General features: G+C 28.2%; 1 protein-coding gene across 4 annotated transcripts in view; it reads right to left on the bottom strand.

The window, feature by feature from the left end:
• LOC109596530 (cAMP-specific 3',5'-cyclic phosphodiesterase-like) overlaps positions 1-17,475 on the bottom strand; it is a 229,574-nt gene that overhangs the window by 156,204 nt on the left and 55,895 nt on the right. The gene's annotated exons all lie outside the window — the stretch shown is intronic.

Genomic DNA, 17,475 nt, shown 5'->3' with positions numbered 1-17,475 from the left:
AAGTGCATAAATTGCACTGAAAGAACTAAAAATCTTCAAAAATGTTATAATTGTGTGAAAAGTTTCATGTGAAAGATAAAGCTCGTTAGATAATCCTGAAGCGAAAATCTGTGAGATTGAGTTCGTGAAAAGTTTTGTGGGTTTCCAAGGGTTCGAACAGAGGAAAGTGGTGGAGTTCGGAGACCCTTCATTAGTCTATAAATATATGTATGTAGTTCTTTGAAATGTTCGCGTTCGACGAATCGCGAAAGGCGAAAGGGTCCTCTTGTAAACTGGGAGTTCGAGACGAGTGCTCCTAAAATAACCATCTCTGAGACGTTATTTATGAATTCCAAGTCAACAAATTGATTTTTATGCTCGTTCACCACGCGTAAAACATATCGTGTGTCGAAAGTGTAATCGAGACGCTATTTTTGAAATAAAGATCTAGTTTTGTATTAGTATTTTCAAATGATTACTTTACAGTCATCTTTTTATGTGCTTTGAATATTTTTGTTTCTTTGCACGACAAAGTTGTGTAAATAATGTTACGTTTATTGTTTTCTAAATTGTTCAGTGTTTCAAGGTTCACTGTCAAAGTTATTTTTACAGCATTTTCCACCTTCTTTTTATCAATAATTTCTCATATATCTTAAAATGTCTTTCTTCAAAAAATATTCAAAGACATATTCCACATTGTCAAAACTGTATTAAAGAAACTTAAATATAAAGTTTTAAAGAGATTCAAGTATTAGTTAAAAAGTTGTTTAAAGAGTTTCATAGATGAATTAATTGAACCAAGAGGTGTTAAAATAATTTCAATTATTTTTCAATTGTATAAGAAGCTTTTAAAACTATTTAAATTATATCAAAAGTTAGAGATTCATTAATTTAAACCCTATTTAAACAATTTCAAGACATTCTTAACCAAAATTAAATTGGTTAAAGATATTCAGATGTGACTATATTGTAAAAAAATATTTAAAGAATTTCAAGATGAATAAATCCCATTATGACTTGTTAAATAATTTTAACTATATCAATTCAATATGTTAAAGTGCATCTAAACAATTTCAATATAGTCTAAACTATATTTAAAATGTTTAAAGAGATTCATAATGTTTAAACAGATTCAATTATGACATGTATTGTAAGATGAATTAATTGTAGTGTTTAAATAATTTTAATTATATATAAATTGTAGGATTTCTAAACTTGTAATAAAAACTATTTTTAGTAAAAATTTATTATTATTCAAAGAGTTTCAATAACTTAGGTTATGTATAAACCACTCCAGTGTAATAAAAACTTACTAAAATCGATAAAAATCAATTCATTTTATTTTAATGAGCTTCAAGTTATTTTTAAAGCATTTCCACCTCTCTTTTATCAATAATTTATTATATATCTTAAAATGTCCCATTTCTTCAAAAATATTCAGATATGCTTTGAAATTGCCAAAATTCAACTATTAAACAAAAAGTTGTTTAAAAAATGAATAAATTGAACTAAGAGCTGTTTAAATAATTTCAATTATGTTTAAATTGTATTAGAAACTTTTAAACAGTTTAAATTATATCAAGTGTTAGATACTCATTAATTTAAACTGTACCTAAACAATTTCAAGACATTCTTAACCAAAATTAAATTAGTTAAAGAGTTTCAGATGCGACTATATAGTAAAAAAAGTTATTTAAGAGCTGATGATAAGATGTATAAACTGCTTTATGACTTATTTAAATAATTTTAACTATGTAAATTCAATTTGTTAAAATGCATCTAAACTATATTTAAAACGTTTAGTGTTTAAACAGTTTCAATTACTACTGCATTGTACAAAAAGTTATTTAAAATATTTCTAAGATGAATTAATTATAGTGTTTAAATAATTTTAATTATATCTAAATTGTAGGATTCCTAAACTTGTAATAGTAACTGTTTTTAGTAAGTATTTATTATTATTTAAAGGGTTTCAGTAACTAGATTATGTATAAACTACTCCAGTATAGCACTTTTAATTGCTTTAAATTTATAAAAATCAATTTATTTTATTTTAATAAAGGTTCACTGTCAAAGTTATTTTTAAAGCATTTTCACCTTTATCAATAATATATCATATATCTTAAAATATACCATTTCTTCAAAAAATATTCAGACATATTTCCAAATTGCCAAACCTGTATTAAAGAGGTTTAAATTTAAATTTTTAAAGAGATTCAAGTATTGGAAAAAAAGTTGTTCAAAGAGTTTCAAAGATGAATACATTAAACTAAGAATTGTTTAAATAATTTCAATTATGTTTAAATTGTATAACAAGCTTTTAAACTGATTAAATTACATCAAGAGTTAAAGACGCATTAATTTAAACCCCATCTAAACAATTTCAAGACATTATAAAAAAGAGCTTCAAGATGAATAAACTGCATTATGACTTGTTTAAATAATTTTAACTATGTAAATTCAATATGTTAAAGTGCATCTAACCAATATCAATACAGTAAACTATATTTAAAATGTTTAAAGAGATTCATAGTGTTTAAACAGTTTCAATTATGATTGTATTATACAAAAAGTTATTTAAAGTATTTGTAAGATGAATTAATTGTGGTATTTAACAAATTTTAATTATGTCGCTTATAAGTTATTATTATTAATAGCCGTTTTTCAGTATTTATTATTATTTAAAGAGTTTCAATAACTTAAGTTATGTATAAACCACTTCAGTGTAATATTAACTTACAAAAATCGATAAAAATCGTTTTATTTTACTTTAATGAAGGAACAAATGTAGAATAAACAGAGGCACATATGTTTTAAGTCATATGTGGTTGTGGAAAATAGTTTCAGTCTAGTCTTTATTTTGTTTAGAGTCCATTAATTGCCGTCGTCGTTAGTAGTACATGCGGTCTATTGCTTGTATTCTGTTTGACATATTAGGCAGATTGCACAGCGACAAGCAACAATAGATCCAGGATAAAAGGCGCACTTTCTGGATGATGTACACTATTCTCTCTCCACTCTTATTCTTTGTTTCCTTTTCCCTTTTTTTAACTGCGGGTTTCGGGGACGCAAATTGAACAAAACCGTGTGTCGAATTTAAATAACAACGGTCTATTCATATTATATAAAATTAGAATGATAAACTGCCGAGGCGTTTTAGAGGTTTATTAAATGAAATTTCGCTGGTATTAAAGACAGACAATTCATCCTATAAATAGAGCCACGGGTCTTTATAATTATCAGCAATAAAGTGGGTTTTGTAGACCGTTAATAAATTTCTAAGTTGTTTCTGAAATTGATTATTTTATGTACCCGTTTAATTTACTGGCGCATAAATTCCCATCATTTCACATTATTAAAATTACGCGATAAATTTCAAGGGAACTGTGTGATTATCCATCGTTAACTTATTACGTTGTCTGTTGCTTAATTAATTCCTCACATAGCTTTTGATTAAAAATATAAAAGGGAATAGTGTAATTAGTTCAGCCGTAACATTCCAGTTCACTTCTGTTCTTCTGTTTACCCCCCGTGAAAGTTAGCTAATCTCCCGAACGGGAATGTAGCCCGCAACGGTATTAAATTCTCAAAATCCAAACTGCTAAATTCACGTGCCCCTTGAAACGTTAATGAGCCAACTCATCGCTCGAAACAGTCTAAATAAAACATCGACCTGAAAAGATAGCGAGTTTGCAGTCGAAACAATCTGGAATCCGCATCCATTGTCTCAGTAGTGAAAAGCGGTCGGGGAGATAATAAAATTCCCGTTCGGGTGGAACGGTGAGCGGTAAAATGCACGGTCGGGTTTTAAAACATCTAACACACATGTACATGTGTATTGTGTTATTAACCGTTGCTCATAGATGCTCACTTACTCCAATGGCTCTGTGATTTTACGTACCTGTAACAGAAAATAACGATTTAAAATAATTGTAAAGAGATTTGTGAACTTGAAAATTGTACAAGGCTTATTGCATTTCAAATCTACTAATTTTTTTTTTTTTTGTTTCTAGGGAACCATTATACGTCATATTTATAGTTATTCAGTAACTATGAGAAATTATATATAAAAATACAATTATATTTTGTTATTTTTCCCGTATTTTCTAATAGTCAAGCAGTAAAGTTACAGAACACGAACAAAACGTCAAAACTTGATGGTATAATATATTTTATATACAGTATTGGCAGAAAGTAGAGCAACTTTTTTAAAATTCAAATAATTCTTGTCCTGGTTATTATGTTCAAAATTGAAAATTAACATACCTTTGTAAATTTAACAATTACATAGTTAAACAATAAAAAAATAGAGTTTAATTTTACTGATGATTATTTGTTTTGGGCTGGCAAAAAGTGGAACAACTTATGTTATTTAAAGTTTTGTTAGTACAAATAATTTGTAATTAGTATTCCAATTAATTCTACACTAATATATTATAAAATTCCCATTATTAAGAATAACTTTCAAACTCCTTTTTTTTCATGGAAAGAAAGAGATGCTCAATAATATTTGGATCTATATTTATCCAGGACTCTTGCAGAACCGTGACTAAATCTTGATTATTGCCGTACTCTTTGTGTTTTGTGAATTTTTTCCCTTAAAAGTCACTGCTTCAAATATTTTGTGTTGTGTCATTCCGGTTATTATCTTGTTGAAAATAAAGTTTTAGTGGCATATTTTATCTGAATACGGTACCGTGTTGTTCCTTAATATTTCTTTATACATAAAACGATCCATGATACCCTCTATTCAAAGAAGAGGACCCATTACAAATCCTGAAAAGCAGCCCTATACCAATACGGACTTGTCGCCATGTTTATCAGTGAGTATGGTAAACTTTGGGTTAAACTTTTCATGCATAAGTCGTCTTTTCACTTCTAACTTGGTTTCATCACTCCAGACCTCCTTGTAGAAATCTATCTCTTACGGTTTTTGAAGAAACATTAATTACATGTTGTGTCTCAATTAGATCTTTTATTTAGCAGAAACTCAAGAAAGAATCTTTTTTGTAGTAGGACAAAATTTGTTTATCCTGAAACCTATTGGTTTTTCTTGATCGTCCAGATTTATTTTTTCCTTCTACATTACCAAATTTTGAAAATTTTTGTAAAATATGCGTTACAATCGACCGATATTGATTTATCTCTCATCGTTTTGAAAGAACGATACAAACCGTGATTTTAATTCTTAAGATAATTTCATTCCACGAGGCATTATATTAACACCGTTTATTTTAGTGCATTCTGTAAAAATAAGAATTATTATCCATTTTGTAGAAATTAGTGACATTTAGTAAAAAGTTGCTTTACTTTTTGCCAGGCGAATATTTAGTTTTTTGATTTGTAGCTAACAAATTTATTTTAATACAAGACATATTCACCGATATGCTTGTATACAGTGAGTTCATAATTGGTATAAATCATATTAGATTTGCATATACAGGGGATAGCAATTTATACATTTTTAAAGTTGCTCTTCTTTCTTCTTTCAATACTGTATACACACTATACTATATCTTTCAATACTGTATATATCACACTTCCATTTTCTAATAAAAATAAGTTTATACAGCGATTATTTTATATAGAAAAAATATTTTCGTATTTTTAAGGAAAATATTAACATACAGGCTTTAAACAATGTTTGAAATTTCAACACCACATATTTAAATATAACAGCAAAAACAAAAATCTAAAAACAATTACAAATTCAAAAAAAAAAAAAATTCTATAAAAACAAATATGAACAAAAAATTTTATTTAGTCCCAAAAAAGTTGAATGAAAATGCCATGAAAATGAACAACATATTTCAATTTCTTAATAATAATAATAATAATAATAATAATAATAATAATAATAATAATAATAATAATAATAATAATAATAATAATTCAAAAATTATTTAATTACTAATACTAAAAATGCGTATATATGGCCAGGAAAATTTCATTCGACCGAAAAAAAAACTTATGCAATGAAACTGTAATGGAAAATTTTATTTCAATTTCATTAATATATAAAATCGTGATTATAATGGAACAGAATATAAAAACATTGGCATATAACGCATATAAAACAATAATTAATTACTTTAAAAAGTTTTTTATTGTGATTTCAGTTTCGTGTACTTTTTTAAATGCTATGACGATTAGACATGAAGGAAAAAAGTAGAACAGCCAATTCAATTACGTTTATCGTGAAAAAACTAATCGGCCGAGTCCACTTATCTTAATTTCAGATCGTCAAAATGGCCCATACTTGATCTAAATGTCAACTACAAAATTATTAAATCACCCCCGAGCTCGCATTTAGACCGAAATATCCGTAATCGATATTCCTGACAATTTTCATTGCCATTGTTTATGTCGACGTTTAATTTCCTATTCGAAATTGCGATATTTATAGTCATTAATAATACAAAAATATCATTTCGTAGAAGCATCTTTATAAAAAATAAAAGTATATTAATTTAAAACGTTTCCCGTTTAAGTAAACTGGTGGAAGAGATCAAGGTTGACGACAATTTTAAAAGGCACGAAATTGAAAAGTATTCATCGGCTTACAGGGATTAATTCTTAATTGGAATCAGGACCGGAGTTGTTAAGTGAACTGGGCGTCTTTTTGCCTTATTAATATTATATTTCTCGAGGGCAATTACAAACGTGCCGTCACCCCTTAATTAGAATGTTTGAATCCCCCACTTTTACACCCGAAGCCATTTTGAATATTTCAACTTTACACCCCAATATGTGCCATTTTCTACGTTTGTTTTTTATAGTTTTTGCGGCTACAAAACATCAGGAAAAACGAATTTGAGCTATTATACGCAATATAGGGACATTTATTAATACACATTCAAGCCCGCAAACATTCGCATGCAAATTTTAATATGAATACATCGATAGTTCGGCAGTTATTCAGATGGAAAATCGAATCAGATTAAAACAGCATAAATTTCATGCGATATTAAACTCTGTTTATTAAAAATATTTTTTAGACCCCAGACGCGTTATTTTCGAACAATTCCTTCGACGCACGTAAATAATAAATTTCGTGCAAGCATTTTCCCCGTCTTTTCTATCGAGTTGTTTACACAAGACATTTCCATTTTCGGATATTTTGTCCCAATGAAAATTGGTTCTTCTTCTATCCGCATATTGAAAGTGGGAATTGATTAAGCAATTTAGATTCGAACCTTGACACCATTTTTATGTTCCAAACGGTCAACATCGATGTGAAAACGTCCGACCACAAAATTATATTAAACGAATATTTTAAAAAATGGCGAATGCGCTCAATTATTAAAAGAAAACTGGGACAAGAAGTTAACATCGTTTCCCCCAGACACTCCTGAAAGTTTTGCTGCAAAGTGACACAACATGCAGTTCCACAAACATTGAAGTTTACCATTGAAATGCTTGTTTCAACATTAGGAGAATTCGTGTCTAATTTACTCTAGTTTCATGTTATGAAATAATATATTGCACTTTGATGTTTTGCTCGAATGTAGAAATGTGACTTTTTTATTGTAAGCATTATATATAAATCAATACCTTTGCACGAGTCTGGCTTAAATAATTCAAGCATTGTTTTAAGTTATCAATAACTGGGAATCTATTTCAACCTAAAAAAAAATTAGTGTCAGCGGTAACAAATATGGATATAAAGTTTTACCGACCCGATACAAAAGTTACAGAACGTTATAATAGTTTAATCCCGGAATAAGTATTTTAATCCCTAACATTAATATCGGATTAAATCGGAAATCTCTCTTTATACTTTTGATTTACGATTCACACATAAAATAAACGGGCATTTTGTTGTCGTTTTATTATTAATTCCACATAAAACCTGTTAAAAAATTGAACGAACATTGATTGAAATGTGTATAAACAAAGGAACGTTTCAGCCAAAAACAAAAAGGATGAAATCAAAATAAAATGCTAATGGATGTCAAGCACTTAAACTGATACGAAACACATGTTTTAAGTTGAAACAATACAGATATTCCCTGCAATCATTAAAATCAAATTAATTCGAACCTGCAAACTTAAAAATAAAACTTTCAACGTTCAGCGCTTTGTTCTAATTTATCTCATTCCCGGATCTTGTAAACTTGAAAGTTTAATTTCAATTTTGAGATGTAATTTAAAAAGTTGCAGTGCAATTATTGTGTATCTGTTAATGGAATACACAAGTCAACAAAATAATTTTCGTTTACTTTGTGGTAAAGGAAAAAATCAATTTAAAATATTTTTAATAAACTGATTCGAAAAATATCAGTAGATTTAGTCTATCAATTCTAGTTTCTTCGACACAGGCTAATTTAATTCAGTTCTGATAAAAGATGTAAGAAATTTCATACGAAAAATAAAATTCAATTAACCAGATAAACCTCGAGCACCTCATGATTCCTGTTTAATTCCCTTTAGGACCACATTAAATATTGTTCTTGGGTAAATTTGTACTAATTTTTTACTTTATTTAAATCTAAAATAGTGTCCAAACGCTTTTTAACATACAGGATGTTTCATAACTTATTCGAAATTTTTTGACCAGATATACACATCTAAATAATAAGTTTATTTCTTAAAAAAATATATTAAAAATCCAACAGTGTGTGGTTATTTGTTGTGTCAACCAAAGTATACCGTATACGTACGAAAGTACAAAATATCGGTGAGTTGCATGAACGAATCATAAAGGCTGCCTATAATCTGCGTCTCCAGGAACAGCAGCAAGGAACTAGTGTGTCGAAATTGGATAAGACGGTCCCAAGTTTGCTTGCAGGTCAATGAAGAAAACTTTGAACAGCTTTTATAGAGTAAAATTTGTTACAAACTTTAACATTTTATATCTCGTTTACTGTTGGATTTTTATTAGATTTTTTTTTTAAATTGACATATAGAAATGCATATCTGATTAAAAAATTTCGGATAACACCCTGTATATGTGGTGAATACAATTTTAAGGAAAATAGATAAATCTTGGACACCATATTTTGTATGTAAAAAAGATGTTGAATATTTACGACAATGGACCATGATAATGAGACAATGTTTAAAACATGATGTGCCAGTGATTTGAGAGAAGCCACGAAACCATCACAATGACTTCAATTTTTGCCTAGAACAATAGATACAAATGGCACTCTGAAGAAATATCCATCCCATCCTTCAGCAATCTTCCTGAGGTGACAAGAGATGGTACAGAAACACCAACAGTCCATTAAAAAAATGAGTGCGACTTTGAATCAAGGTTTTAATCAGCAAGATCTGAATCATCTCACATGAAACCTGAACTTATTACAGGAGCTTTGCATTCTGATAATTTGTTGCCCTCCTTTTCTCAGGAAAGTAACCTCCAGAGGGACAATCCAAATAAACTACATTCTAAAAAATCATTGAAAATTGTTAAATGATAAGTATTAAATGTATGTATAATTAATTTGTGGAATAAATATAGTTTATCTAAGAAACTAGATCAGATAAATGAATTTTAGATTCTGCATCACAAAATTATCCAAAAACAGTTGAAAAACCGTTGACATCAAAATGGCTGACAGCATGAAATATAATTTCCAAGCATCGCCTAAACAATCGAACTGGAAAAGGCGGGAGTAGATTTATAATATCAAGGAGAGGGCTTAAAACGAATTGATCATATTAAGCAGCGGAAATTCACCCCGCATTTCGTCCAAAGCCTGAAGTATTTACCCGTCATTAATCTCAGAAAACCCATGAAATACTACTCGAACAATTCACGGGAATATGGGAGGCTTTCGAGGACCAAGTTTCGAGCACGACCGCAACAGCTCACCACTCCGGCCGGAATTCCGAACGCATACGCCAGTTTCATCTCGCGTATGATCAATGCATAACGATAAAATTACGCGTTCAACAAGTAAAACGGATTAAAACCGAACGGAATGCATAAATGGCGGGAACTAATTGAACCCGACAATCGACGTATTTGTTTTCCCGGTGGAAATAGACTTAAAAGGCGGTAGTTGAGGAAGGCGATATTGAGACGCAGGAGACGCAACGTGCCACTCAATTACGTTACATTTTGCCGTACAACATCACTATTGGGGCCTTTAAATTCTCCTCATGCGAGTGTATCACGAACAAAACACACTTTTTATTCCAATTTTCAATTGGGAACGGTTTGGATATTGATTTGGAACATTTAAAACAGCTTGACACATTTTAACGTAGCCTAAATTGTATTCAGAATTTTCTGAAGAATTTTGAAACTATTTAAATTATAATTAGAATTGTTTAGAGAGTTTTCGAACTATCTAAATTATGTAGAATTATTTAAAACATTTCAAAATTATCTAATTACCTGTGAAAAGGATTGAAGTGAATCAGAACTCTTTAAATTAATTATAAATGTTTAAAGAGAGTTTCCAAATTATTTATACTCAATTTAGAATTGTTAATTAATTAATGTTTATTTCCCTTTAGGACCATATTAAATCTTGTTCTTCGGTAAATTTGTCTTAATTTTTGTGTAATTTTTTACTTTATTTAGATCTAAATCAAACAGCTATAATAGCATTCAAACGTTTTGTGACATATAAGGTGCTTCATAACTTATCCGAAATTTTTTAATCAAATATGCACTTCTAAATAATAAGTTGATTTCTCCAATTTTCAATAGGGAATAGTTTGTATATTGATTTAGAACATTTACAACAGCTTAAAACATTTTAACGTAGTCTAAATTATGTTCAGAATTTTCTGGAGAATGTTGAAACTATTTATATTACAATTAGAATTTTTTATACAGTTTTCGAACTATCTAAATTATGTAGAATTATTTAAAACATTTAAAAACTACCTAATTACATTTGAAAAGGATTTAAGAGAATCAGAACTGTCTAAATTAATTATAAATTTTTAAAGAGAGTTTCCAAATTATCTATACTCTATTTAGAATTGTTATTATTTAGATCACAAAACAAACAGCTGTCGATAGCATTCACACGTTTTTTGACATACAGGGTGTCTCATAACTTATCCGAAATTTTTTAAACAGATATGCACTGCTAAATAATAAGTACATTTCTTAAAAAAATTCTAATAAAAGTCCAACAGAAAATGAGATAAAAAAAATTTAAAGTTTGTAACAAACCTTGTTTTTGTACTTTTTATGCAGTTAATATTTTCAGTTATTGTAACCCAAACAATTTTTATCTAGTTTTTTGTTGTTTCAACCGACATTTTGCCGTTCAACATCACTATTGGAACTATAGAACATTAATTCTCCTCATGCGAGTGTATCACGAATAAAACACATTTTTTACTCCAATTTTCAATTCGAAACGATTTGGATATTGATTTGGAACATTTAAAACAGCTTAACACATTTTAACATAAACTAAATTGTGTTTTTGAATTATAATTAGACATGTTTAGAGAGTTTTCTAACTATCTAAATTATGAAGAATTATTTAATACATCTAATTACATTTAAAAAGTATTGAAGAGAATCAGAACTGACTAAATTAATTATAAATGTTTAAAGAGAGTTTCCAAATCATATTTAGGATTATTATACTACATTACCATTAACTAAAATTTACTCATAATTGTTCAGAAAGTCTAAGAATTATTTAAAAGTATTTAAAAATATTCAGTGTTTTCAAATTATCTAAACTATTGTTAAATTTGTATGTATTTGTAGAATTCTGAAACTATCTATCTTTAAATGACAAATTACATAAATTTTTAGAAATATATAGAAAGTTTTCAAATCACTCAAAATTTACTTAAAATAGCTAAAGATTTTTACGTTTTCAATAAATATAATTTTTGTAAACAAATTTTTTAAATACTTTTTTTGCATACCTTTTAAATAAATATTTAATTGCTGTTCGCACCCCTGGTCTAAATTATGCTTAAAATAGTTTAAAGATAATCCGGCATGTCTAATATATTAAAAATGGTAAAAGTTTCAATATCTAAAAACAAAAATTAGAAGAATTGTTTAGAGAACATCCTTTAAAGAGCATTACAATTGTCTAAATATATTTAGAATTATTTAGAGACCTCTAATGTGAAATTAAAATTATACTTAAAACAACTTTAAAATAAAAACAGGAATATTAAAAATTGATTAAATTGTTTACAATATTGTTTAAAGTATTTGATATTATATGAAAATAATATAGAATTATATAAAGAATTCTAAAATATTTTGGTTTAATTATTAAAATATACTATTTTAAATGACCACTTCTATACAACGCATGTAGTAACAAGTGAGAATTAAAAGTAATTTATTAAATTAACAGGTTGCATTTAATTATTCGGACAGTGAAAATTCCGCACATAATTGCGAAGTGTTTTTAACGGCCTGTTTTAAAACAAATCAAATTGTGAAATATTAACTTTTACACGTGGATATAAATAAAACTGATCAATAGTCCAGTACAATCCTTTTTATTTCCAGTTTATATGATTAATTCGTGTCGAACATTTATTGTGAAACTATCGTAAACAATTTTTATACTTTCCTCAACATTTTATTTGTTGAAACACATAAAAATGTGGATATAAAGTATGTCCATCTTAAATTGTGCAATATTGAAGTGAGTTTTCCATTTTATTATACATACATTTAAAATTGCGTAATAAAGTATTAGAGTATCATTTTCTGACACCCTTCCCATCGCATTAAATTATTTATAGGCTCTTTTTATCGATTAAACTTTGCCTTTTTAAACTGCTCACTCGTTTTATAAAACACAGTCGTTTCAATTTTAACCGTTTTCAAAGATTAAATGCGAAATCTTAAAACTGGCGAAATGATAAATCTCTCAGACACGAGAAAAATGAAAATGAATGAAAACAGTGCAAAAACAACAATTAGATTTATATGTTAATCAAATCATGACCCGTTGGCTTATACGGCGTAAAAAAGTTTCCGGCCTAACGCAACACAAGCTAACTGCTCCCAAAAGGCTGCAATAACATACGAAATGAAAGTTCGAGGGTGAAAACATTTTATAGGCCTTTTTTTAAGGGAAATATAGAAAAGAGTTTCTGTTTGTTTATTTGAAGTTCTGTAAATTTAACTAGTTTCGGGCCCAAGCACACAGTAAAAGTTATATTGTCGTTTTAATATTGTTGGGCAGAACTAAAATTATGTTATGATATTAAAATTTTACGAGTTTATTATATTAAAATAGCAGCGCATTAAAAATATAATTTTATATATAACACCTGTACATTTGTTTTTATAAGCACATCTCGGACATAAAATTTACATCAATCAATCAGTACATACTTATATTACATAGTTCAGAAATATTCAAAATCGTATAATAATTAGTAAGCTATCGCTTACCGGTACAAATTTTATTTATAAGTGTCTACATATATTTAATAATATTTAAATAATTTTAAAAGTATTTAAATATTATTAAATATAAGTATACACTTGTATTTAGAATTGTTAAACGTTATTAAAATAGCCGAAACTACAGTTACAATTCTTTAAAATCCCTCAAAATTGTTTAAAAATATGTAATTTTCAAAAAGGACTAAGCTACATTTAAAATTGTTCTACGACATTATAAGTGAATTTAGTAATTTAAAGTCATCTAACCTTAGATTTATTTAAACTGTTTTGAAACTATAAGTTACATTTAGATTTTTAGACGAAATTTTTTTTTTACAATTGTTTGGAAAGCTTCAAGTCTCTTTACAAATAGTTATAAATATTTAAAGAGTTTATAAGTAATATAGAATCACTTAAAGAGAATTAAAACTCTCTAAATTGTAGTGTATTGTCGTTTTAAAGTTGTTGAGCAAGACAAAAATTATGAATGTAATATGTTTATACGTAATATGTAATATACGAGTTTATTTTATTAAAAGAGCACCTCATTAAAAATATTATTTTATGCATAACACCAGTAAATTTGTTTTTATAAGCATATCTCTGACATAAAATTTGCATCAATCAATCAATTCATACTTATAAAACTTCCTTCGTCGGTTTTAATAAGGGACAACGAAAATTTTGATCACCATTTTCAATTATTATTAAAAAAGTATTGAATTGGATGAAATGGATAAATTACATATGTTTATCTAAATAGATAATTCGAAAAAATCATACCGGTATTTACCGAGATATTTATAGCAAACAATGTCGTATAATTTAAAGAAATTACCCAGTTCAAAGTTCGTTCGTTCGACTAAACTCGATAAACTCTTAAAACCTTTGTGCGTCACAATAATCAAATTAATGTTGCAATATTCGTGTGAGAAATTTACAAAGGAATCAAAATAAATAAAAGCGCTTTCGCCGTTAATTAGAAATTTCTACAATGGAAAATTCAACTACGGATGCAAATTAAATGGTATTTTCCTCCATACTCGTACGAACGAAAATTAACGTGAAAAACCATTTTAAATGACACACTAGCAATTTCTTTCCGTGTAATTTTATTTAATGAAAGTGTTTCGCATATTGAATGCAAAGTGCCTTTTAACAGTGCCGATTTTAAATGTACGCATTTTCGAATAAACGATTGCCGCTTTGTTAAATCAATTTCTCCGAGACGACAAAAGAAGTTTCGAAATTATGTATCTGAAGAAATGGGGGAGAAGTTGTAATTAATAACCAAGAACAATTTTAAAATTCACAAAGTATATTTCGGTTAAAAATGATGTTTCAACCCCAATATTCTTGCCACAATAAATTGGCCTGTCTATGTGAAATATTTTTCAGGTGATCAATCATTCATAATTGTCCCTTCAAGTGCGAATTTAACCCCTTTCAGGCGTCGCTCTATCTATAAACTTCCATGGGAAAAAGAACGACCTTTAATAATAAAAACGTTGCGGACCGAAAAAATCTTGTCGCACACAAAAAAGGACACTTGAAATTCGAAAATTGAACGGCTTAAATGAAATCCTCACGCCGTATAACTGTTTGCACGTAATTGATTTCATTTTTGACCTGCCGCCAACATTTTAATGCGCCTCATATATAAAAAATCTCTTTCGCCATATCGCGAAACCGTCTCATCTGCTTAAATTTGGCACCAAAACGTTAAATAAACATCGATTATCTAATTTTATAAACGTGTCAACACATAAAAATAATTTTTCAGACCAATTTGATTTTATAAAAATGATTAGTTCAATTCGTTTGTGGAGTGAGTCTACGACCCAGAAAATAATAGAAGACGTTTGAGGCAAGGTCAAAGCGGTTTTGCTCGACGGAATTAGTATTGCGCTGACTTAATTAAAGAAACTTTTGCGATTACATCGGAGTAAATAGAAAACGAAAGCGGCTTCTATTTACTACGATGTGCTTTGTGTTTTTCGTCGAATTACACTAGAATTACTCATAATTATTATTTAGTAATGAAATGAAATAATTTAATGCCAACAATTTTAAATTAAACAATAGTAAAATGTATTAGTAATTTTGTATTTTAATAATTAACAAGAACTTAATTAAAACAAAATTACTAAATATATAATTAGTTGTCAAAGGAGAAGTTTAGAAGCTTGATTACAAGTTGATAACTGGTTCGTGGGGCGGGAAATTGGATATGAAAATATCATTAGACCGACGATAATTTACAAAATCTATAAATTGCTATTAACTATCATCAATTCTTCATTTTCCCTTTCTTATTTATTAATAATTAACATTTAATAATATACGAGCCCTGTCTCACTGAAGTTGGCCCAACCAACAAAATTAGTTATAAGAAAATTTATTGAAATCAGTACAGTTTTTGATTACATTGGAAACATTTATTTGCTTTTAGTAAATTACATTTTTAAGGAGAGAAAAGCTGCACCTTACACTTCTCCAAAACGACATAACAGTTACATGGGAATTTCGGGCTCATGTTGGGCTAATTTCGGCCAAAAAATAAAAAATTTAGGCAGTTTTTTTAAGTGCGGGGGCTTACGAATCAAAAAATTTCACATGCAGGAATTTCGGAAACTTTATGGACTCATGAACGGTCAAAAGAAAAAAATATATACCTCAAATAATAATGAGTGTTCTTTTAAATTTTAAGTTTTCTATGTATTTGCACTTTTCTCATTGACATTAAATGGTTAATTCTGTCGATTCCGAAGTGTTATTAGTTCTGAAATTTCAGGCTTTTTATGGGCTAATTTGGGCCCCCTACACTGGAGCTATTCCAAATTTTGTACATATAGGACCATCGGGCTCTTTATGAGCTTATGAATGCTCAAAAGAAAAAAATTTAAAAATAATAGATATTTCTTTAAATTTTAAATTTTCTATCTACAGGTTTTCTCATTGACATTAAACGGTTAATTCTATAGATTCCGAAGTGTTATTAGAATTAAAATTTCGGGCTCTTAATAGTCTAATTTTGACCCAAAAGTAAAAATTTTAGGCTTCAAAAATAATCGACTTTTTATTTAATCTAATTTAATTAAAAATGTTCACAGTATTGGAATTTCAAGCATCTTATATACAAAGCTCCAATTAGTTTTTTTAATATTAAGTAATTCTGTGTAATTTCACTAAGTGTTAATGAGAAAACTTAAAATTTAAAAAAACACCCATTATTACACATTTTTTTTTCCTTTTGACCATTCATGAACCCATAAAAAGCTCGAATTCCTGCATATAAAAATGTTTGATTCGAAAACCCCAGCCCTTGAAACTCAACGTACTTTAGAAATAAAAAACCAGTTACTTGTTGAGCCTAAAATTTTTACTTTTGGTCAGAAATTAGCCGAAAAAGGCCCCAAAATTCCCATGTAATTGTTATGCATAAGCATAGGCTTTTCTCACCTATATTTTTAAGTAACAGAAATAAAAATATTAAGAAATCCCTAATATTGTTATAAAAAGAAAATGAATGAAAATTAAATTAAAAATTACCACTGCGTTACATCGCATTTTCGGCTTATTATCGCCTAGACACGTCTCGACATAGTGTCAACTAATATTTGGCAATCATCCGGAGTAAAATTGTTCCAAATATCCTGGCGACGAGCACGCAACTCTTAGGTGGTTCTTGCAGTATATGAATAGGAGCTTTCTCTTTATGATAATCATGAAAATTTTTAAAAAATACTCTAATAACATATAGATAGACAAATAATCGAACATTTAAAAGTTTGCTTATAATGAAATAAATTGACAATTTTCAGGTTTTGAATAGTTGGACAAACTTCACTGAGACAAGGCTTGTAACTAATCATAAAAATATGATAAAAAATTACCGACAGATCAAAATTAAAAAACTTAAAATTTGTATATTTTAATAATAAATATTTTATTAGAAAATTTATTTAAATCGTTACAAAAGAGCTATTGTAGTTTTTATCGAAAATACATTAAATAGTTTATTTTGCTTTTGTTCAATGGATAATAGAAATAGTCTTCATATCTGGATTGAATCAGTTGAATATTTGTGTGTTCAGTCATAATATGACTGAGCACTTTTATTATGTGCATTATACATACGGAAG

This window comes from Aethina tumida, chromosome 5 (assembly GCF_024364675.1).
Source record: "Aethina tumida isolate Nest 87 chromosome 5, icAetTumi1.1, whole genome shotgun sequence".
Lineage (NCBI taxonomy): Eukaryota > Metazoa > Arthropoda > Insecta > Coleoptera > Nitidulidae > Aethina > Aethina tumida.
Note: the sequence above shows the minus strand (reverse complement) of the source record. Positions and strands in the feature narration are given on the sequence as shown.